Below are 22757 nucleotides of genomic sequence, written 5' to 3'. Positions count from 1 at the left end.
CCTGCTTCCATGGAGCTACACATGCTTTGTGTTGGGTGAATTAGCTTCAGGAAGAGAATCCAAATTAATTAAAACCACATGGCCACTCCCCTCACCCCCAGCCTCCTACCCCACCCCCCTCCCCTGGAGACAGAGGCCAGTTCAGTCTAATTTGGTCCAGTGTTTTTGTTTCCTAAAATCTGTCTTGGGCTCTGGGCCATTAATAGGTTGCAGCTGATTTTAATCTACATGAATCAGAGACCTGGCTTCTTGGGCTTTAAGGAGATTACAAATTGTGTGTCCCACAAACGGGATGGAAGGGAAAGGCCCTAGGTGGGGAGGGATAGGGAAGCTGATCCTGGAAGGTGCACAAATGCTGCTCTCCATTATGGGGGTGGGTTTGAATGAGCTGTGGTCTCTCAAAGCTGGGGGAGGGGAGTGAAGAGGAGGTGAGGGTCTTGCTGCTCTGACCCCACGGTAGGAACACATAACCTGGGCCTGTGAAAACAGCATTCAAATCAAAGATCTGGATGGACAGAGAGATCCCTACTCACTTATCTTCAACAGGTTAATTTCCCAAGTGTTTGCTGGACATCTACCATGAGCTAAAGCAGGGGTCAGCAAACTACAGCCCATGGATCAGGTTGGTCCACAGTCTGACTGTGTAAATAAACTTGAATTGGAAGACAGCCATGCCCACTTGTTTATGTATTTTCTACGGCTCCTTTAGTGACCGTGGCAGAGATGGTATGGCTTGCAAAGCTGAAAATATTTGCTATGTGCCCCTCATAGTAAAAGTTTGCTGACCCCTTAGCTGGAGAACTATGGGGCGGCCATTCCACTCACAGGACAAGAGGAGACAGATTTAGGATCCACTCAGTTCCCACACCATACTAGGATCCTTGCAAATATTGCTTTCTAGGGAAGTGTCTTTATGCTCACTTAACCAGTGGCAACAGAGAACAAAGCTAACAATCTGGCCATTCAGTTATGGGTTCAAAGCACTTGCCCTGACAACACTATACTCCCATTTCACAGGTGAAGACATTTCTACCCAAGGAAGGATGTTACCCCGGGGCTGCAGTGGCTGTGACCTGGAATATCCCCTCCCCCTCCTTCCTTCCCCCTCATCTTCTTGGTTATACTGGGCCTCGAACAGAATCACAGCTCAACAGACTGCCACATTAACTTGCACAGAAGGTCAACTCTCTGTAAAGACCTCCAGCAGACAGGATCTGAGAATTCCTGTAAAGAATAATGATCTGTACTCCACATCTCCATCTCCACTGCTGTCCTCAGGTCCCTCTTCCTTGGCAAGCTCCTCCTCGAACTTCAGGTAGTGCCTCAAAGGATTGTAGAATTCACTAAGGAGTCATGGGCCACAATCTTTAGAGTCCTGCTGTTGTTCAGAGGTCTCCCAGTTCACTGCATGCTAAGTGAGTACTAACTCGCTTCAGTTGTGTCCAACTCTTTGCGCCCCTATAGACTGTAGCCCGCCAGGCTCCTCTCTCCGTGGGATTCTCCAGGCAAAAATACTGGAATGGGCTGCCATGCCCTCCTCCAGAGAATCTTCCCAACTCAGGAACCAAAGTGGAGTCTCTTGTGTCTTCTGCATTGGCAGGCAGGTTCTTTACTACTAGAGCCAACTGGGAAGTTCACTCCCAGCTTACTAAGATTGTGAATTGCCTGAGGATGATGCAGGGGCTCCAACTGAGCCAGGATGAAGTATAAAGCAAATTCCTATCATCATGAACAACTGAAGTAAGTCCCAAGTTGAACCAGTGTAAAGCCTGGGAAATGCCCCCATCAGCATCTTTGGGTCCTACCATCACAGGGACTGTACTCAGGAAGAGCCTTAAGCAGGACTTAGATCTTGGCTTGATAAAGGATAAGGTATGGTTCTCTGGCTTCCACCTTTTGATGAGCCTGGTTGGTATTCTTCACTTCCACCAGGACCAAGAGTTGTGGGAGTAATCCTCAAAGTTGTGCTTTGCCTAGACTTGGTCTCCTGATAGGGTTGGGCTCTTTGCTCCCTGGAGTCCAACAGCTGGGAGACTTTTGTTCCTGCTTCCCTCTACTCTAAACTAGAGAAAGAACAGAGGCTCATGACTGTCACATGGATATATCAGGAAACCATGCAGGTGTTCAGGACACCTGATCTAGCAAGGTCCTGAGCTGGGCTGATGAGCGAGCGATATTGGCTCTGTTGTCTCTGGTCATGGCTTCATGAGCCTTGAATGGAATGGAATGCACCATGGTTAATTAGCGGCCACTGAAAGTTTGTTACAAGCTGGGTGCCACATGCATGAACACTCTGGCAAGACAGACTCTGAGAAAGTCGCATGCCAAGGCGTTTGTAGAGTGCAGTGTCTCTCCACGTTGAGGCGTTCAGAAATGCCTGCCCACATGCACACCACGAGGCGATGGTGCAAACTCCTCAACTTGGCTGTGGATGGCAGCCCGAGGACCCTCTGTGATCTGGGATCCCCATGCAAAGAACAGAGTGCTGAAGTTAGGCGCTACCCTCTGTGCCAACAAACAAAGCTGAGTCAGAATAAAGCCAAGTGTAAAAGCTCATAAACAGGTTCTGGAGCTGGGCTCCCAAACTGGGGCTCAGAGTGAAGCCAGACAGCCGAGCTTAACAACGCATAAACACACAAGAACGCCCTGCTGCTATTGGCTGAGCAGATTGGGTGCTAAAATGGCTTCAGAGCAATGATGCAGGATGGCATTAATTTTAAGAGTTGAGTTTAATCATCTCTCCCTTTCAAGCCTATAAAGGTGGGAACCATGGATTTTAAAACTGAAAGTTGATTTCACTGCTTCAAAAGGCATTGGCAGAGATTGCCCTCCCTTCCCTATCCTCTGGGAATACACTGTCCCTTGACTCACCTCTGACACCTGGAGCTTTTGCTCTAAATCATATTTTGTGTCCTGTATAAACAAGGGCTGGTAACTAGTACAGGAAATGAGCTTCACAAGCATTGAATGTGTACCAACCTGTGGTATGGGCAGTTGCCAGATTTTTTCTGAGAATTTTCAAAACTCGCAAAACTTTCTCTCAGCTTCCCCTCGGCACGCTTGAATGCACGCACACCCGCCATGAGGGCTAGCACACCCGAACGCAGAATTTCCCCTCAGTTTCCCCCGATACACACAAATGGAGACGTGTGTTCACACACAGCTGCCCTCCCATTCTCAAAACTTCCCCTTGCTTCTCCCCATCTAGAAATCTGAGCAGCTAAGCGTCTGGGGGCTCCCTGTCACCCTCTCAGACACACGTGAAGCTTTTTGCTCACTCAGCATACCCCCGGCACGTAGGAACTCAGAGCCAAGTGTGTTTAGGTTCCCATGTGTACACACACACACACACACACACACACACACAGCCACATTCCAACAGGCCCAGTCACACACTTGACAGGCCTGGGTCTGCTTGCCATTGTTTCCCCTATGCCTCTAATGGGACATTCATGTAACAGAGAGGTTTGCCATCTGTTTTGTCGCATTTGCCCCGAGCCTGAGTGCTGGGAAGGTGGCTTTTTAAAAGTACGTGTGACAGTAGAGCCAAAGCAGGGACAAAGGCGGCCCTTCTGATTTCCTGCCTGAGTCTCATGTGCTAATAAGCAGGGTTAGAGAATTTCTTTATTTGCTGCCCTGTCTGAAACCAAACTGGGAGGATGGAGTCTCAGCCGAGGAATTTCCACAAATATTATTGTCAGAGGGTGCAAAAACCACAAAGCTAGTTTATTACAAATACAGCATGATGAACCCTGGGTTAATTTTAATCACATTTTAGGTCTTATGCCCCAACCTGTGCTGGCTGTTTTACCTTGCTTGGTCCTGATATGGCTGGAAACCTAGCAGAGGTCCTTGACCACAAAAGAGAGGATCTCTGGGCGTGTCCAGGTGGGGGTGTGAAAGATGACCCTGTCTAGGATGAGGCAGGACCGACTCATAAATGGCCACCTAACTACCAGCTCATGGTCCTGCTTTGCCGCCTCTCGTTATTCTAGGCCCAGGCTGCCTGAGGGCAAACCGTGTCCTCTGAGGGCCTGGGTAGAAAGCACCAGCACGGGCAAAGACTAATTTGGGCAGAAACTAAAGGAGATGAAAATGGGCCCCAAGTGACCACCCCTGCTGGGAACGTTGGTGCATTGGGAGGGCTGGATTTCCCTCCCACCCCGCGCCCCCCGACCCCCCGCAGCAGTAAATGCTGCACCACATATGTATACACATTGACACTGCGTCTGCATTGCCCATAGGACCCGCTAACGTACAAGTTCATTTTTCATTTCCGAGAGCCTGATGGACTTCAGGCATCTGGGAAACTAACCCAGCTTGTCACGTCGTGGGGCTGGATGGAGCAGCTGCCTGCCATCGTGTCAGTCACACATCACAGTTTATTCACGGTTTACACAAGTGGGGCTGTGACAGATGTCCCCCTGTGCTCCACTGAACACCGGCAAGGAGATGGCTGGAGTACCTGTACTTTGTCCTCAGTCGTTGTTTGTAAACACCACCCCACCCTCCTACCCAGCAGAGTCCTTTCGTCAAATAAAATCTTACTAGAAAGCCCAGTGTGCAAGAGTGATAAAAGCAGAGTTGCTCTGGTTGCAAAGGAAGGGGATGAATTAGTTGTGTGTGTGAGTGCATGTGCGTGCGTGTGCAGGGGGCAGATGGGGGTCTCCATCTCTTCTGGTTTCATCCTGAACCTTCCCCCTTCAGGGCCTCTCTGAGGGGTTCCTTGGATCCCAGTTTGAAAACCGCTATCACAACCCTGAATATTCACTGGAAGGACAGATGCTGAAGCTCCAATACCTTGGCCACCTGATGCGAAGAGCCGACTCATGGGAAAAGATTTTGATGCTGGGAAAGATTGAAGGCAGGAGGAAAAGGGAGCGACAGAGGACAAGATGGTTGAATAATATCACCAACTCAGTGGACATGAGTTTGAGCAAACTCTGGGAAAGAGTGAAAGATGGGAAACCTGGAGTGTTGCCATTCATGGGGCCGTAGAGTCAGACATGACTTAGCTACTGAACAACATCACAATGCAGGCAGGCCTCTTCTCATAGCAGTTGCTGAACTCCAGTAACCAAGAAAACACACAATGTAAAGAACTGCTAGAAATTTGACGACCCTTTCAAATTAACCTGAATTTTTCATACTGTTGATTCAGGCTGTAGCCCCTGTTTGGTGTAGGGTACAGAGGGAGGAACCCCTTGCTGAAACTCCATGGCCCCCACAGGTCTGCAGCTCACAAATTTGGGGGGAATCCCTGCACAGAAATTAGGTGAGGAGCAAGACATAAGAATTGGGGCCCTAGAAGGAGTCACACAATGACAGGGGCCTCAAAGAGGGAAGCAACTTACACTGGGAGAAAGGGGGTGTCCCTGGAGATAGACTGATGCCCTTGCCAGCGGCAGAACTTTGTATCTGGTGCACCATCTTCAGAGATCTCATCACTGCTGGCTTCAGCCAGGGGCGCTTGGAACGCTGCCTACAGGCTGTTCTGCTTCTTTCAGTTACTGGGGGATGCACCTGGCATTTTATGGATAAGACAGGAAGGACAAAGTCCCCTAGTACACAGGAGAGTCCCACACAACTGAAGAACTACTCCAGCCTTTTACTAATAGCAGGCATGGCTTTCAGCAATAGTGAAGAAAGAAAAATCCAGCTGAGGGTGGGTTATGGAAAGCATAAAACATGTGAGTTACAAATGATTTCTGTTTATGCAAAAAGATGACATGATTGGAGCTTTTCCTTAGTGTGGCCAGAGCGGAAATGGAATTGAGGTCAGTTCAGTCACACAGTCCTGTTCGACTCTTTGCAACCCCGTGGACTGCAGCATGCCAGGCTTCCTGTCCATCACCAACTCCTGGAGCTTGCTCAAATTCATGTCCATCGAGTTGGTGATGCCATGCGACCATCTAATCCCCTGTCATCCCCTTCTCCTCCTGCCTTCAGTCTTTCCCAGCATCAGGGTCTTTTCCAATGAGTCAGTTATTCGCATCAGGTGGCCAAAGTACTGGAGTTTCAGCTTCAGCATCAGTTCTTCTAATGAATATTCAGGACTGATTTCCTTTAGGATGGACTATGTTATTAAAGCCAAGAAATGACATGACTGGATATGAACCAGCAAAGGGGGATGACTCTCTTGCAATTAGATCCCCTTTCCCTTCTCCAGCTGTCTGAGCCTCAACAGCCCCTGTGTCCAGCAGGCCTTCCTGGATGAGTGTCAGCCCACATGCCATTTTCCCATCTTCATCTTCAGAGGTGCTTATTGTCTGGCGAGTGGCCCATCCCAGGCCTCTGTGCCCCATGACTGTGAGCACCAGTGATGGACATGAGCCTAAGTTAAAGAGCACAAGCCTAAGTTAAAGAATGGGCCTATGGGCGAACAAAGTGAGGCCTCCTTCCTCAGCTGTGCCCCTCTCATCCCTGGACCCTCCAAACCTCTCAAAGAAGAACCTAGCTTTAACTGCCAAGCCAGGAGACGCAACTAAAAGTAGCATCTCATACAGCTTTGGGGAATGAGGCTGTGCTCCCATTTCGGCTCTGTACTCCGTTTACTTTAGGGAGAACTGATGGTTTTAGTACTCAAGACTGTCCACGCCTAACATGAGGACCACTGTCCACATGTGTCCACCGCCTCCAGACAGGGCCGTGGGGATGAGGACATAATGAGAGCCTGTGAGGGCTTTGGCTTCCTGGAAGAAAGCTGACCCAGTGAGGCTTTATCATCTACCTACTCTGCTTTTGACTGATCTAGTTCCCTTCTGTTTTTGCTTTGGGGAGGTCAGTGTCAACTTTATTAGGAAGTATTTCCAAAAAGGCCTTCTTGCACTCCAGAGCAGGATTTTATTGGTGCCTTGGAGAATTTCTTTCCATAACCCAGACCCTGTAAGGATGCCTCTTGATCAGGGTGAAAGAGGCCTGTGTCTGTTCAGTTGGTAGCATCGACAAACACGTGCCTAATCCTGAGAGGCAGGGCAGGGCTGGAAACAGTGGGCAAGGTTATGGACTTTGGAGCCAGGCCATCTGAGGCTGAGTTCTGGCTCTGCAGTTTCATATATGTCCTAGCAGAGCCTTGGTTACCTTTTGGGATCTTGGTTTTGCTGCTTGTAAAATGGAGGCAATCCCAATCATCTCAAGGGCAAAGTAATAAAAAGGTATAGATCTCCTAGTGGGTAGTGGGTGGGCGATCGGTAACTCCCAACTGTCTCCCCTCTTTAGGATCTGGCCTCTGGATAAGCTGGGAGAGGAGATGCCGCTGTCCTCTGTTCTGTTTCTTCTCCCTGAGGCCCTCTGTCTAGTCCTCATTCATCCACTGTGGAAAGAATGCCAGCTGGTTAAACCAGAGGTTCTGGAACTTTCTCATCTCAGTTTCCCCCAGTACTGCTGGGCAACTACTTCCTCCACACACTTCCTCTTTCCCCCTAAAACCTACAAGGCCTCCATATGACTGTCCTCCTCCACCACCCCACCTCCCGCCCACCTCAAACCTATCTCCAAAAAGGAAAAGAAAAAATCCTTCTCAGTCTTTTGAGAAGGAGAACATAGCGGAGATGGTTTTGCTCTGCTGCACCTGGCTTCAGAAAAGATCAAACTATGGGTTCCGTGAAGTGCTGGTTCTGCAAAGGGAAGAACCACAAGGCCAGGCAGAGCGGGCTGTCCCAGAGGGACCAATCCAGGCAGGACCGACAGGGCTACCCTCATCCTGGATCCATCTGGAAGATGCCCCCAGAACACCTCCTGGCAGAATGTCCCTATCCAGCCCGAGAGAAGTACACTAAGGGCGTCCACGTAGGACCTGATCCCGCCCTGATGGGGCTTCTTGCTGTTTCTCAGTTGCCAGGGAGGAGAGCGGATGCAAGGAAACCCTCAAACAGGCACCACGGAGGCCAATGCACTTTAAATTAAGCTTCCAATGTTTACAAGAGGCCGGGCTTCCCACAATTCCCTTGGTGCACGGAGCTTTGAGGTGGTGTGTTTAGCCTGTTTGTTCTTTTAGAAGTGCGCCTGGGAAGCTGGCAGCTATTTGTTTCCGAAAGGTGGGCGCTCATCAGGTGGGTGGTCTTTGCATTTTCTGTGTGCTTTGCTTCCCTTCCTCTTCTTTTCAGGACCGCCGAGGGGTTTACTTTCCCCTGGCCCACAGTGCTCGGAGGTTTGGCTGCACAGCGCATCTGTGCTGGGTTTTCCCACAGGCCCCTGCGAAGGCGGCCCGGTTGTCTTCAGAAAGCCCTGGGAGGCCCCGTGCCGGGGGTGGGGGGCAGTGGGGCTGCAGCTGTGGGCCTCCTCCCTTCTGCAGGAGGCTTTGATCAGGTTTTGCGGGGGCTGCAGGCAGCCTGACCTCCCATCTCCAGCGTCTCTCAGGTGGAAAGTTCTGTTCAGCCTGTTTGTGCCTTCAAAGGCTGTCCCTCCTTCGGGCCCGGCCGGGACTGATAATGGTTCTCGTTTTGTTGTCTGTGATCTCCCAGCAGCCCCCAGCTTTCCATTGACAGGCTTCTGCTTGTTTGCTTGGGCTGCTCTGGCTGAACTCAAACCACCTTTCTGGTTGAGGAAACACATTGACATCCTCTCCCGTTGAGGTCCTTTGATGGCGCAGATATGGCCACTAGCCCAGACAAAGGTGACCGAGCCCGCTGCAGCCAGGCACCTGGGGAATCAGACCCTGGCACTGGGCAGAGCAGAACGTCTGAGGGGCCAAGGACTCCCTGAGCCCTGTGGGTCGGCGATGAGGAACCCTTGGCTCAGCCCTTCCTGTCTCCTCAGTCCAGGGCTGAAGGAAGGTGATGCTTTCTGCTCCAGTTCCCCCCAGGAATCCAGTCGTGGGGCCTGAAGGCGCTCACCACCCCATGAACACAGGCAGAGCAGAGGAAAGGCCACAGATCCTGGAGCTGACTAGGTTTCCTGAGAACTTGAGCAACTCACTGTCTGAGCCGTAGGCACTAGGCCAGCCAAGCTCGGGAAGTTCCTTTTCTGGCCTATTATTTCCAAGGGTTGTGGCCCTACAGCTTCAGTTCTCAGCCCCAGGGGTAAACAACAGCTAATGCAGCCATTCTAGGGCCCACTTCCGGCTCCCCCACCTCCCCAACGCTGCTGACCCTGGGCTCGGCCTCCCAGGGCTGGGCTGGCCGGGGTGAGAGGACCAGGGCTGACCACGGCGGCCGTCAGTGGGCTCTGATGGGGGTGCTGCCTCACTGAGGGCCGTGCGCCTCACCATGAGGACGAGGTTAGGCTGCACACTGCCCTTCGATTTCCTCATATTTAACACGAGGGTGGCCAAGGGCAACAGGAGCGGTCAGGAGAGCATCCTTCTTCCCCAGCCTGATAGCACAGAGCTCTTCCTTCCTTTTGATCCTACTCAAAACAACTCCAGCAATAGAACAATGAGCCTGGGAGGAGGCCAGGGGAATTTATTATGCTGCTGTCCTGCGGCTCAGCCTTGCCTGACTTTATCTCGCACAGAGGTCTGCCTGGGAGGAAATCTGGCAGGTCCTTGGGTCATCTCTGGGCTCCAGCTCTCTCTCCAACCCTAAGCGCTGGAAGAACAGGGAAGCAGCTGCCATGTTAGCCATGGCCCTGCCTAAACCACAGCCAGCAGGGGATCGGTATAGATCACCTAAACCTCTGACGGGGACTCTGGGAAAGGCACAGGGACTCCAGCCAGACAAGAGGGGGCCCCAGATGTGTCGGGCTGCTCAGGACAGGGCTTCTCTAGAGCCTCTCAGTTGGTTCCTTCTCTTCTTCGTCTTGGCTGGGGAGGGAGTGATGTGGATATGTTCTGTGTGTGTGACTGTCCATCCAGACTCTCACCTGGCAGAAGCCCCTTGGCTAGGGGTTTCATCTCTTTCTCCAGCAAGGTGAGAGAGAAGAAAGCCTCGGAGACTTGGGGCCAAGAGGACCAAGATGGGTCTTAGTTGAGACTATATTTCTCCCTAATGTGGATATTTTGCTAACCCTCTACTGTTAGCAGGGCTTCGCAGGTGATGCTAGTGGTAAAGAACCCACCTGCCAATGCAGGAGACGTAAGAGACGCAAGTTCCATCTCTGGTTCGGGAAGATCCCTTGGAGGAGGACATGGCAACCCGCTCCAGTACTCTTGCCTGGAGTATCCCATGGACAGAGGAGCCTGACAGGCTACAGTCCATGGGGTCGTGAAGAGTTGGGCACGACTGAGTACACATGCATGCACCATGCTAGCAGAGTCCACTCTGTTAGCCGAGTCCAAACAGGTTCTCTCAGCAAACTTACTCTGTCATCCGCCACCGAGCTGTAGTGCCAGTGCTGCTAATATTCAGAAAATAAACAAACCCCCTTCCGTCATCCAGCTGAGTGCTGTGAGTGCTGTGGGATGTTGTGGGAATCTGGACCCACTGTCTTTGTGGAGCTTGAGCCTTTTGTAATGTTGTGGATCGAGCACAGGTAGACATGGGCTCGCTCGGTGAATGACCTTGAACAGGCTATAGGACCTCTCGGAACCTCAGTCTCCTCACCTAGAAGATGGGGATGTGAATGCTAATCTCGTGGGAATATTTTGAGGATTACACAAGATAATGTGTGTAAACGTATCTAGTATGTATTCAACATTCTACGAGTGTGGTTATTCCTGTTACCACTGTTCCAAACAGGTAGGGAGTATCTCACCTGACCTCCTTAGATTTTGAGTAACTTCTTCAAGTGAGATGTGAGCCCCGCGCCCAGCTGTGAGGGCCAGGCATGTGAGGAACAGAGAGGAAATGAACCTGAAGCATAAAGTTCACCTCAGTCAGCAGCAGCAGATCCAGGACTGAACTTGGTTTTCCAGACCCTTCCGCTCTGCAGTCCCTAATTCTCTCCGTGCATCTGCCCTGTATTAGCTGCAGCAAGTGACCACAAGCCTTTTGGCTTAAACAACAGAACTTTATTCTTTGACAGTTCTGGAAGCCAGAAGTCCAAAGTCAAGGTGTTGGCAGGGTCGTGTTTCTCCCCAGGGGAGGATATGTCCTGGCTCTGCCAGCTTCAGGTGGCTCCAGATGCTCCTTGGCCTGTGGGCATCACTCCAGTCTGCCATGGTCACGTGGCCTTCTGTTACAGGGACAGTTGTCATTGGATTTAGCCCACCAGGGTAATCCAGGATGATCTCATCTCAAGATCCCTAACTTAATTACATCTGCAAAGACCCATCTTCCAGAGAAGGTCACATTCACAGGTTCCAAGGATTGAGGTGTAGACATACCTTTGTGGGGGCACCATTAAGCCCACCACACCCACTAACTCTGCAAACTGTCTCATTGGATTATGACTAAAAAGCTAAGAGTTCTTACCTGTGGCTGGGGAGGAGGCTCTCTTCTTTCTAGGCTGACATCACCAGGTTTCCATTTGACCCCTAAAAGGGAGTGTGGCTCATCTTTGAAAGATAACCTGGCTATTCCTTCTTTCTTTATTGGCAGATAGTGAGGACTATAGTGAGTCCCTCCTGCTCTGTGAAGAACTGAGGACCACCCCACCTCAACCATACCCAGAGGCAGGGTTCAATTTCAATTCAGAACTGCATCCTGGGGCCTCCTGTTCTTAGCCAGATACATTGGGGTTTCCAATCTCATTTTGCCTCTAAGGCTTATGAGTGAGCTTCAAAGACCTACTTCCCAGTGGTGTGGTGAGTCTCCTTCCCTCCAAATCCCTGGAAGCACTAATTCTCGCTGCGCTCAGGCCTTCCCCTTGTCTCCTTGCCACCCTCCTGAGGCCCCACACTCATGGAGAACACCCAGGGGACCCATTCCTCTCTTCTCAGAGGCCTCCTCGGGCCCTCCTCCCTGGCCCCTCTCCTCCATTTCCTCTTTCAGACCCTTGTTCAGCCATGAAGGCCTCTGTCTAGTAGAAAGAGTATCGTCCCAGGAGTTCAGCCCTCTCAGGAGGGCCTTCCCCTCCAGATGGCTGAGACCTCAGCTGCCAGACTGTGAGAAATGGAAGATTAGAATACTACAGTATTTTTAACTCTTCTAATCAAATAATACCGATTCGTAGATTTAACGCAGGCCTTGGTTCCTTCCAGGTGGTTTTGAGAAATAAACCAGTTTTGTGCCCTTTCCCTCCGAAGAATCGGATTCAGCAGGGGACTCTGTCGATGGCCTTACCTTTCTTCTCAACAGGTTTCAGTTCAGTTCAGTTCAGTCGCTCAGTTGTGTCCGACTCTTTGCGACCCCATGAATCGCAGCACGCCAGGCCTCCCTGTCCATCACCAACTCCTGGAGTTCACTCAGACTCACGTCCATCGAGTCAGTGATGCCATCCAGCCATCTCATCCTCTCGACAGGTTACTATTAATAATTCTGCTCTCACATCTCTCTCTTTAAAGGTGTTCTTCCTACTTCTGGCTCGCAGATGTTGCTGAGTGGCGTGTGGAGCATTCGGCATTCGCAAATGTGGGAGCTCTAAACACTGGATCACAAGCTAACAGTCCCACATGTTTACTGGAAAATGGCCAAGGGTGGCAAAGTCACTGCGACCCTACAATCTCGAGGATAAAGTAGGAGTGAAGACTAACTGGAAAGAAGTAAAAGAAGACAGAGTAGACAGTAAGATTCTTCAGTGTGTTCCTTGTTTAGCTAAGAATAACATGGCAAGACAGATGGGCTAAGAAGTTCATTACTCTCTGAACCATCCTTCAGCTTGTCTACCAAGGATTCCACTTTCTCCCCTTTCCCTGTCCACATGTGTGTACAGAATCTGTATCTTCACATATAGAGTGTGAGTTCTGTGTACATGGAAAATGGCCCTTTAGACCTGGGAGGGCCTTGTGTCACTTTAGAATGTGACTCCCAGAAGGATAAAATCTGACCTGTGCTCCTACATTGCTGGTGGGAACGTAAAACAGTTCAGTCACTGTGGAAAACAGTGTGGCAGTTCCTGCAAAAGTTAAACATAGAATTATTGTATGATCCAGCAATTCTACTAACCTCACAGAATTGAACACAGGTATTTGCATAAATACATATACACACACACTCATAGTAGCACTGTTCACAATAGCCAAAATGTAGAAACAATTTTGTCCATCAGTCCCAATGTCCATCAGTGGATGAGTGGATAAACAAAAAGTGGTATATCCATACAGTGGAATATTCAGTTCAGTCGCTCAGTCGTGTCCAACTCTTTGCAACCCCCTGAATCACAGCACGTCAGGCCTCCCTGTCCATCACCAACTTCCGGAGTTTATCCAAACTCATTTCCATCGAGTCAGTGATGCCATCCGGCCATCTCACCCTCTGTTGTCCCCTTCTCCTCCCGCCCCCAATCCCTCCCAGCATCAGGGTCTTTTCCAGTGAGTCAACTCTTTGCATGAGGTGGCCAAAGTATTGGAGTTTCAGCTTCAGCATCAGTCCCTCCAATGAACACCCAGGACTGATCTCCTTTAGAATGGACTGATCTCCTTTAGAATGGACTGGTTGTATCTCCTTGAGTCCAAGGGACTCTTGAGAGTCTTCTCCAACACCACATTTCAAAGCATCAATTCTTCGGCGCTCAGCCTTCTTCATAGTCCAACTCTCACATCCATACATGACCACTGGAAAAACCATAGCCTTGACTAGATGGACCTTTGTTGGCAAAGTAATGTCTCTGCTTTTTAATATGCTATCTAGGTTGGTCATAACTTTCCTTCCAAGGAGTAAGCATCTTTTAATTTCATGGCTGCCATCACCATCTGCAGTGATTTTACAGCCCCCCAAAATAAAGTCTGACGCTGTTTCCACTGTTTCCCCATCTATTTCCCATGACGTGGTGGGACCAGATGCCATGACCTTAGTTTTCTGAATGTCAGTGGAATATTACATGGCCATAAAAAGGAATGAAGTACTGATTCATGCTATAATGTGGATGAACCTCAAAAACATGCTAGTTAAAGGAGCCAGACACAAAAGGTCACACTCTATATGATTCAGTTTATATGAAATATCTAGAAGAGGTATATCCAGAGAGACAGAACACAGATTGGTGTCTTTCAGGAACTGGAGGAAGGCTGATTGGGGAGCACTGCCTAATGGGTATGGGGTTTCCTTTCAGGGTGATGAAAACATTTGGGAACCAGACAGAGGTGGTGGTTGTACACAAAATTGTGAATGTACTAATTGCCACTTAATTGTTCACTTTAAAATGGTTATACTATGTGAATCTCACCTTGATAAAAATTTAAAATGTGGGGGAAAAAAAAGAAAGAAAACCCAAAGCTGACCTTTGTGTTCCAGGCACTGGAACACCCCAGGCACTGCTCTCATTTTCACTTCATAGTGCCTTCCTGGGCAGACCTGTGTGCCCATTTTCAGTGCCAAGGCACCCAGTTGGCTTAGGGTGCAGATTACCGTCAGCCTTGCTCTTGATCCCACTTCGGAGACACATCCTCTAAATTGCCATGACTAAAGTTGAGTCTGCACAGAGGCAAGCAAACATTCTGGCATAGAACAATGGGTGCAGGTGAGAACACCTTCATAGCCAGACTGCTGTTTCACAATGTTTGGGTTTTGTGGCGGTAAAACAGCCTTTCTAAACAAGATGAATGGGCTTGTATATTGCTTTGTCTTTAAGAATTTCTACAGGCTGCAAAGAAGAAAAAGAACACAAGTGGCCATACACCTAGAAAAACATATTTAAGGCCTGCATAAGGCACACAAAGCCCGTCTGGGACTCTTTGCAACTGTTGTTTGCTGAAGTTAGGAAGTAGAAAGTTCAGGCTCCTATTACATTTGCTCCAACTCTGAGAAATACGGAGAGACCTTTTAGTTTTGTGCTTCTAGGACAGAGGAGATTTGGGACGTAAGAGGAGAAAAATGCCTATAAGGAGAACTGGGGGCACAGGGAGTTCTTCCTGTTAACTGGGGCAGAAAGTTTTAAGTCTGATGACTGAACAGTCATTCATTCACGCCCTCACTCACTCATCCACTCACTCGCTCACTCAGCATGGGCCTGACCTGCACCAGCAGACAATGGGTCAGGATAATAACTGGCGCAGCCAGAGGAGCCGCAGGCCCTGGCCTTCCTGCCATTGCAGCTCAGTGAGAGAGTAGGGGTGGGCACCCTGGGAATGTCATGGGCATAGTGCTCAGACAGAAGCAGAGGGCCATGAGAGCTCCAGAGTCACTGCCTGGGGTGATGGGGTGATGTCTCCAGCAATGGTGACATGTGAACGCACAGTCGAACAGGACTGCAATAGGGGATGAGCATTTCAGGCAGGTGAGCACAGCATCTGTGTGGGTCCAAAAGTCAGGAAAACAGGTGGCCCCTCTGGGATTCTGGGAACCTGGCATTTGGAAGGCTGGGGAGGGCTACAGAGAGGAAGGGAGGCTGTCCAGGCAGGTCAGGGCCAGGCTAGGAAGAGCCTTGCATTTGACCCAGTTCTTTCTGCTGACTTTTTCCTTTTCCTAAGAACAGCAGCCAAATATTTATCATAAGGCATTCCCTTTAATCCTCTCAATAGCCCCTTTATACAGATGAAGACACTGAGGCTCAAAAAGGTTAAGCAATATCCCTAAGAGGGCTGCACACATCACTGGGATGTATAAGGTGTAAAGAAATGCCCAGCATAGCTGAGCAGTTAGCACGGCGGAGGCAGGGAGGAGAATGGTTCAGGCAGGGCTCTAACTGCATGCGAAATATTTCATTTCTTAAGCTGGGTGTGGGTCAGTTTTGCTCCTTAAGCCTTTCTGTATGTGGGACATTTTCCTAATGACTTTTCAAGTATTGGGGTAGCTTCAGTGTTGGAAAGCTTGCAGTACAAGGAGGCTGAGGAGCTCTTGGAAGCACAAGAGCTGCCCTTTCATGTTCCAATGCCTGCTGAGCTTCCCACTGTGTGGCATGTAAGTCGCTATGTTTTTATTCCCCTTGCCAAGGTCTCAGTGGCAACATTTGTACAGAAAAAAGGACAAGGAGGAGGTTTGACCCTCCTGGCCCTTGGGCAGATGGTTACTGGGACTGAATGTTTCCCAGGGAAGGATGCAGGGGGCGAGAGGAATGAGTCTAAGCTCCACTTTTTGTCCTTGGGGATGGTTTATACCCTGCTTGATGGTTATGTCTGAGTTCTTTTTCAAGTGAATTTCCCTTCAGTTACACTGTTTGCTTTTCCTGCTAGAGCATCCTGCCCCCTCCAGCGCAAACTCCAGGAGGAGACCCAGCCCCTGCCTTCCTGATGTGCACAGCTTAGAACAAGAGCCGTCTGCCCATCGGACATCCTTACCATTTCCAGCTATTGAGTGTAATCAGGTGTGCCAGGATCTGATTTCAAAGCCCAAAGCAAAGGGACTCCGAAGAATCCTCTCTCCCTATTGCTCCGGTGGGAGACAAAGGGGACTGAACAAACAGGATGTGCTGAGAGCAGCACAGAGCACTGCCTCGGCAAGACGGGAGGATGGGATGCAGGGCTGGAATAGATGTTCTGTGAGCTGGGGCACTGGCATGTATGGCAAGTCATGCCCAAGAGAGACAAGAAGTAGGACATGATGAACAGATACCCTGATTCATCTGACAGCCTCTCTGGATGGTTCTTGATAGACAGCTGCACTCTTCCAGGGTCCAGGGAGTTACTGAATCCCTGCCCTACTAGAAGATTCTGACTCTGGCCATTTGCAGAGAATGTTGGTATTTTGGAAATTAGAACTCGCCATGCTTTGTGGGGTAGGAAAGGAGTGGAGCTCAGGGATTCACAGCAAGTCAGGACTGATGTGGGGCACAAGTAGGGAAGCTGCAATGGGTGCCGTCCAATGTTTCAGTCCTGGTGAATCCATTTGTTTCTCTCTTTTATCCCAGACTCTGATTTTATCCCAGACTGCTGATTAGATTTGGTAACTTACATCTAGTAAACTCTCTCAATCATGAACTTGAAAGAGTACAAAATCATTCCAGAGAACAAAATCCTTCTTAAAATGATATGGGCCCAGGGAAAATTTCAGTACTTTCTCCTCTTCTTCCCACTGTCTACATTTTTACATAGGAGAAATCAGAGATTAAAATAAGTGTTCATCAAGACCAAGGAGGGAAGCAACTTACACTGGGAGAAAGGGGGTGTCCCTGGAGATAGACTGATGCCCTTGCCAGCGGCAGAACTTAGTATCTGCATCTGGTGCACCATCTTCAGAGATCCCATCACTGGTGGCTTCAGCCAGGGGCGCTTGGAACATTGCCTACAGGCTGTTCTGCTTCTTTCAGTTACTGGGGGATGCACCTGGCATTTTATGGATAAGGCAGGAAGGATAAAGTCCCCTAGTACACAGGAGAGTCCCACACAACTGAAGAACTAACTACTCCAGCCTTTTACTAATAGCAGGCATGGCTTTCAGCAATAGTGAAGAAAGAAAAATCCACCTAAGGGTGGGTTATGGAAAGCACAACACATGTGAGTTACAAATGATTTCTGTTTATGCAAAAAGATGACATGATTGGAGCTTTTCCTTAGTGTGGCCAGAGCGGAAATGGAATGTGAGGTCCTTGGGGGAATTCTAGCTGCATCATATGGACTAACTAGGGCTGTGTTTTTGAAGGGGGCAAGGGGAAGTCAGCAGATACCATCCAGATTTTTCTTAAAGGGAGAGATATGAAATCCATCATTCTACTCATAAGCAAAGGACCCTCAGAAAGAATTTGAATTCTATGAAGATTTTAAGCACAAACACAATGTCTTTCAGAACTTGATTTATGATTCAAGATGAACCACTGCTAACACTGGGGTTACCAAGGCACAGAGGGTGGGAAAGGCAGGCCAATTAATCAAAAGGTGGCAGGAGCCTCCTCCAGGTGAGTTAATATACAAAGGGAAGGCATGAGCCAGGTGGAGAAGAGATAGCCAAGAAGAAAAGAAATACCCATTCCCTCATCTCCTGGTGTGGCCAGGAGACCGATCTGCTTGAGGGGAGCCTGGAGGGCTGATCTAACTTGAATTCTCTTTCAGAACCACTGTGGCTGGAGCTTGTCTAAGTAGAACTGAAACCCTTGCTCTAGATTCCACACATATTTGTTAATATGTGATGTTTACTTTGCTCTCTCTGACTTCACTCTGTATGGCAGTCTCTAGGTCCATCCGCGTCTCTACAGATGACGTATTTCATTCCTTTGTGTGGCTGAGTAATATTCCATTGGAAATACATGCCATATCTTCTTTACCCATTCCTCTGTCAATGGATATTTAGGTTGTTTCCAGTCCTGGCTACTGTTAATAGTGCTGCAGTGAACACTGGGGTAGCATGTGTAAAATAGATGGCTAGTGGGCTCCTGCTCTAAAGCACAGGAAGCTCAGCTCACTGCTCTGTGATGGCCTAGATGGATGCGAAGGGAGTGGATAGATGCATGTATGTAGCCGATCTACTTTGTTGTACCGCAGAAACTAACAACATTGTAAAGCAATTATACTCCAACAATAAAATAAAATAAAAAGAAATCCTTGCTTTGTCACTCACTACTTGTATGATCTGAAGCAAGCTACCCAAACCTGAACTTTGGTCCCTCACTTGAAAAAGGGGTTAATAGTACCGCCCCAGAGAGTTGTTAGGGAAATAAGTGAGCATTTATTGAGCACCTTATAGGTGCCAGGACTGGTATAAGATACCATAGTGACAGCGGTGAGACGGCTGATAGTTTTGTGAGATCACTTATGTAGTGAGTTGAGCGCAGACACTGCCCAGCACACAGTAGCTACTCAACAAACGTCCTTAAAAATGTGTTTTCCAGTCTAAAATCATCATAGTTATGTTGTGTGAAACAAAGGAAGAATAGACAAGTAAGGCTTGGCTGAGTGGTGAAGGCAGCAAAGACCCAGTCCTGGGATCCTTGTCCCTGCCCTGCTACCCCTCCAATTCCTTTATTACTCTACCAACCTGGTGTCTGTTTGTACCAACATGTTTATGCCAGGCCTTTGGACTTGACATGGCACTTTGTATCTCAGACACAGGTTTTACATAGGAGGGAATGTCAGCAGTTTTCAAACCTCCTCATTAGAGCAAGAAGTATTCCACAGAGAGCCTGCAGAGATGGTGGAGGAGATTTAAAGATCCAACCTATTTATTGAGGGTCCTTAATGTGCCTGACACTGCTCAAGGTGCTTAGGACACAATCAAAGATGCCTGCCCACCAGGGCTTAAACTAGCGGGGAAGACACACAACGAATGGTAAACACAGTGAGTTATTTGTGCTGTTGCCTGGTGATGGGTGCTTGGGGAAAGCACAGGTAGAACAGGATGGGGGGAGGGAGAGTGGGCTGCAGCTTAAACTGGGTAGGTCTCATGGAGAAGACGACATTTTGGCAAAAACTAAGCAGTCAGAGAGTCATGCCAGAATCTGGGGAAAGAGGTGTGGGCATCAGCTACAGACTGTCTGGGGAAAGAGCATTCAGACAAAGGGTTTGGAGTTGCAGAGACCCCAAGGGGAAGGGTTCCTGGTAACTGGAGGAAGGGCTTGGAGACCTGGGTGGTTGTAGCAGGTGAGCCTGGGGGGAGTTTTGAGATGGGACACCAGGTGCTTCTGGGCACGGGGGACTTTAAGGACAGGGGAGATACTTTGCTTCCAGTCTCAGTGAAAAGGGAGCCACTTCAGAGTTTTGAGCATAAGAATAACATGACCTGATTTATCTTAAAGCCGGAGGATGGGTCAATGTAGTAACCCTGGTTCAGATCACAGGGAAGGCTGGAAAATCACCTGTTTGCCTACTTGCTTACCCTCATGGGTCCCTCAGGCTGAAAATGAGACAGATTATCTCTGTAACCATTTTACAAATTGGGAAATTGTGACGCAGGGAGGTCACGTGCATTCACTGAGGTCACAGAGTTGGAAGGTGGCAGTCTGGAAGCTAAAGTCCTATAGCCTCCTTTGAGTTACTCGCAGCAGGTCGCTGGGCACCAGGATCTGTCTGCTCCACGGTGTCCACATAAGTCTGTTGCGTCCTTGACGACTCTTTTGGTGCAGGAAAAAGACCATCTGGGACTACAGTAGCCCCTGCTAATCTGCAGAGGATGTAAATTTAAGACCCCCAGTGCTTGAACCGGGGAAAGTACTGAACCCAATATATTGTAACCTTTCCAAGTCAAGAAATTTCACCTTTTCACTTGAAGGAAGCACTTCACTGCTTATCTCTGGCACAACCAAAGCACCAGTATCACTGCTCTTGCACTTTGGGGCCATTATTAAGTAAAATAAGGGTCACTTGAACACAAGCACTGTGATACAGTCAATCTGATAACCCAGAAGGCTCAGTTCAGTTCAGTTCAGTCACTCAGTCGTGTCCGACTCTTTGCAACCCCATGAATTGTAGCACGCCAGGCCTCCCTGTCCATCACCAACTCCTGGAGTTCACTCAAACTCATGTCCATCGAGTCGGTGATGCCATCCAGCCATCTCATCCTCTGTCGTCCCCTTCTCCTCCCGCCCCCAATCCCTCCCAGCATCAGAGTCTTTTCCAATGAGTCAACTCTTTGCATGAGGTGGCCAAAGTATTGGAGTTTCAGCTTCAGCACCTGTCCCTTCAATGAACACCCAGGACTGATCTCCTCCAGGATGGACTGGTTGGATCTCCTTGCAGTCCAAGGGACTCTCAAGAGTCTTCTCCAACACCACAGTTCAAAAGCATCAATTCTTAAGTGCTCAGCTTTCTTCACAGTCCAACTCTCGCATCCATACATGACCACTGGAAAAACCATAGCCTTGACTAGACAGACCTTTTTTGACAAAGTAATGTCTCTGCTTTTTAATATGCTGTCTAGATTGGTCATAACTTTCCTTCCAAGGAGTAAGCGTCTTTACTAAGAGACTAATGGGTGGGTAGAGCATACAATATAGATACGATGGACAAAGAGATGATTCACGTCTAGGGCTGAATGGAGCTGAACAGTGCAAGGTTGCATCACGCAGAAGGGCTTGCAATTTAAAACTTAAGAACTGTTTATTTCTGGGATTTTCCAGTTAGTATTTCTGGGCCATGGTTGACGGTGGATAACTGAAAGCATAGAATGTGAAACCATGGGAAAGGAGGGACTACTGTAATTTGCTTTTCAAAATCAGTATTTTACTTAATTGAAAAACCCAGTTTTCCCTTAGGCTTTCAAGTCTGTCTTACAAATTTTACTTTATTCTCATTAGACATCGTAGATGCTCAATAAAAGTCTGTGGGTGACGTCCTCACATTTCAAAGATCCTTTCTTGCCTGATGCCTCAACAATGCACCCAATATATTCTACATCCCACTTCGTACATCCTGCAGTAAATCACGCCAGAAAGGAAGAGAGAGCCTGCTGGAAGCCTGGGGTGGAGGTGCCACCGGGCCAGATGGAACTGATGAAAGGAGGGAGGGGGAGCTCTGGGATCCAGGCTCAGGGGCGACTTCCTGCCAGGCCTTGTGCTGCGGCTCAGGGCACCAGGGACAGGAGACTCCAGAGGCCCCTGAATGAAGGAAGAAAGGGAAATGCTTTCCCTATTCCCTCTCTTCCTTCTTGTCCTGACTCTGGAAAAGTATTTGGGAGGACAGAGTTGCAGGCTGGTTTTGCTTTCTGCCATGTTGATTAACAAGGGGCAGCTTTGCAGCAAAGAGCTGCCTCCGGTAGTCCCTCTCGGCTCTTTTACTTCCTTTGCTCTCCCCTCTGCCTCTCAGGACTCCAGCCCTCCCCTCCCCTACCTCCCCTCCCCGGTTCTTTGGGTCTCAGAGCTCTCAGCCTCTTCCCCCCTCCACATTTCCCTCCAAACCCCACGCTCTTTGTTGCTGAATTCAAGGTTCTCAATACAATAAAGCTTTGATGATTTGCCTCAATTGAGGAGGAATGTCAGCTTAAATGAATGAGGGTCTGAATAATAGAATTTTAAAGCAAGGTTTAGTTGCTTTCGTGTTGGAAGGCATCCTTTCCAGGGTAGAAGCTTTTGCATTTACATGCAGTTAAGAGCTCATGTTGAGAAATGGGGCAATGTGTCTTAGAGACCCTTTTACATGCTTCAACAGAAGAGCCCTTTATAATTGGCATATACTTTCTTTGAATGTTTCTGCTCCTCAAGCCTTTCATTTTTAGTGACCAACTTTTCTTATATCACCATGATTTTACTGGGCTTCTCACACACATCCGCCACAGTTTCATTACCTAAATCCTTTATGACAGACATTTGTACTCTAAAAGTCTCTTTAGACATTTTAGGTTTTCAATTACACAAGCAATATATGAATATGTTCATGTATAAAACCTTAAAAATAACAACAAAAAAACCCCCAAACCCTTAAAAACAACAATAAAAACCTTATAAATAATGAAAAAGTTTCTGCGTCCCAGGTTATAATGCCCTATCATTAAGATGGTATTAATGTATCATCTCTAATAAACAATCCCTCACAAAAACCACTTCTTTGGACCCTATCTAAAAAAAGGAATCATCTACAACTGATTGGGTTTTACTTTCTTGCAAAATACGAGGAGTCTCTGAGGGAGTTAAAACTCCCGGTCTCTCCCATTCAGCATCATTAAGCCCACTCCTCCCCCCACCCCATTTCCTTACTGCATCTCTGTCACATTCCATTCCTACATTCTGCCAGGAATGCTCACTAAGACGAATGTTAACAAAGATTAAATCTAGATAAGTTACTTGGGTGTTCATAGACTGTTTCCTCTATGTGGCTGAATGTTTAAAAATGTCATAAAATAAGAAAAACTCACCAAATTCTAAGAACAGCAATATGGCCAAGTGACCCTTGAAAGAAAAAGAAGACCAGATCCAGTCACCACTGTCCTCCTCCTCCTCCTCCTCCTAGGGATTCCCATGCCTGTATGGCGCAAGGCTGAGTC

General features: G+C 48.6%; 1 long non-coding RNA gene across 1 annotated transcript; it reads left to right on the top strand.

The window, feature by feature from the left end:
• Positions 1-7842: 7842 nt before the first annotated feature.
• On the top strand, positions 7843-18387 carry LOC109565277 (uncharacterized). Its single transcript, XR_002181644.2, has 3 exons — positions 7843-8051; positions 12323-12542; positions 16088-18387. It is a non-coding gene; the product is annotated as an uncharacterized lncRNA (long non-coding RNA).
• The last annotated feature ends 4370 nt before the right edge of the window (positions 18388-22757 follow it).

Source organism: Bos indicus, chromosome 10 (genome assembly GCF_029378745.1).
Source record: "Bos indicus isolate NIAB-ARS_2022 breed Sahiwal x Tharparkar chromosome 10, NIAB-ARS_B.indTharparkar_mat_pri_1.0, whole genome shotgun sequence".
Lineage (NCBI taxonomy): Eukaryota > Metazoa > Chordata > Mammalia > Artiodactyla > Bovidae > Bos > Bos indicus.
Note: the sequence above shows the minus strand (reverse complement) of the source record. Positions and strands in the feature narration are given on the sequence as shown.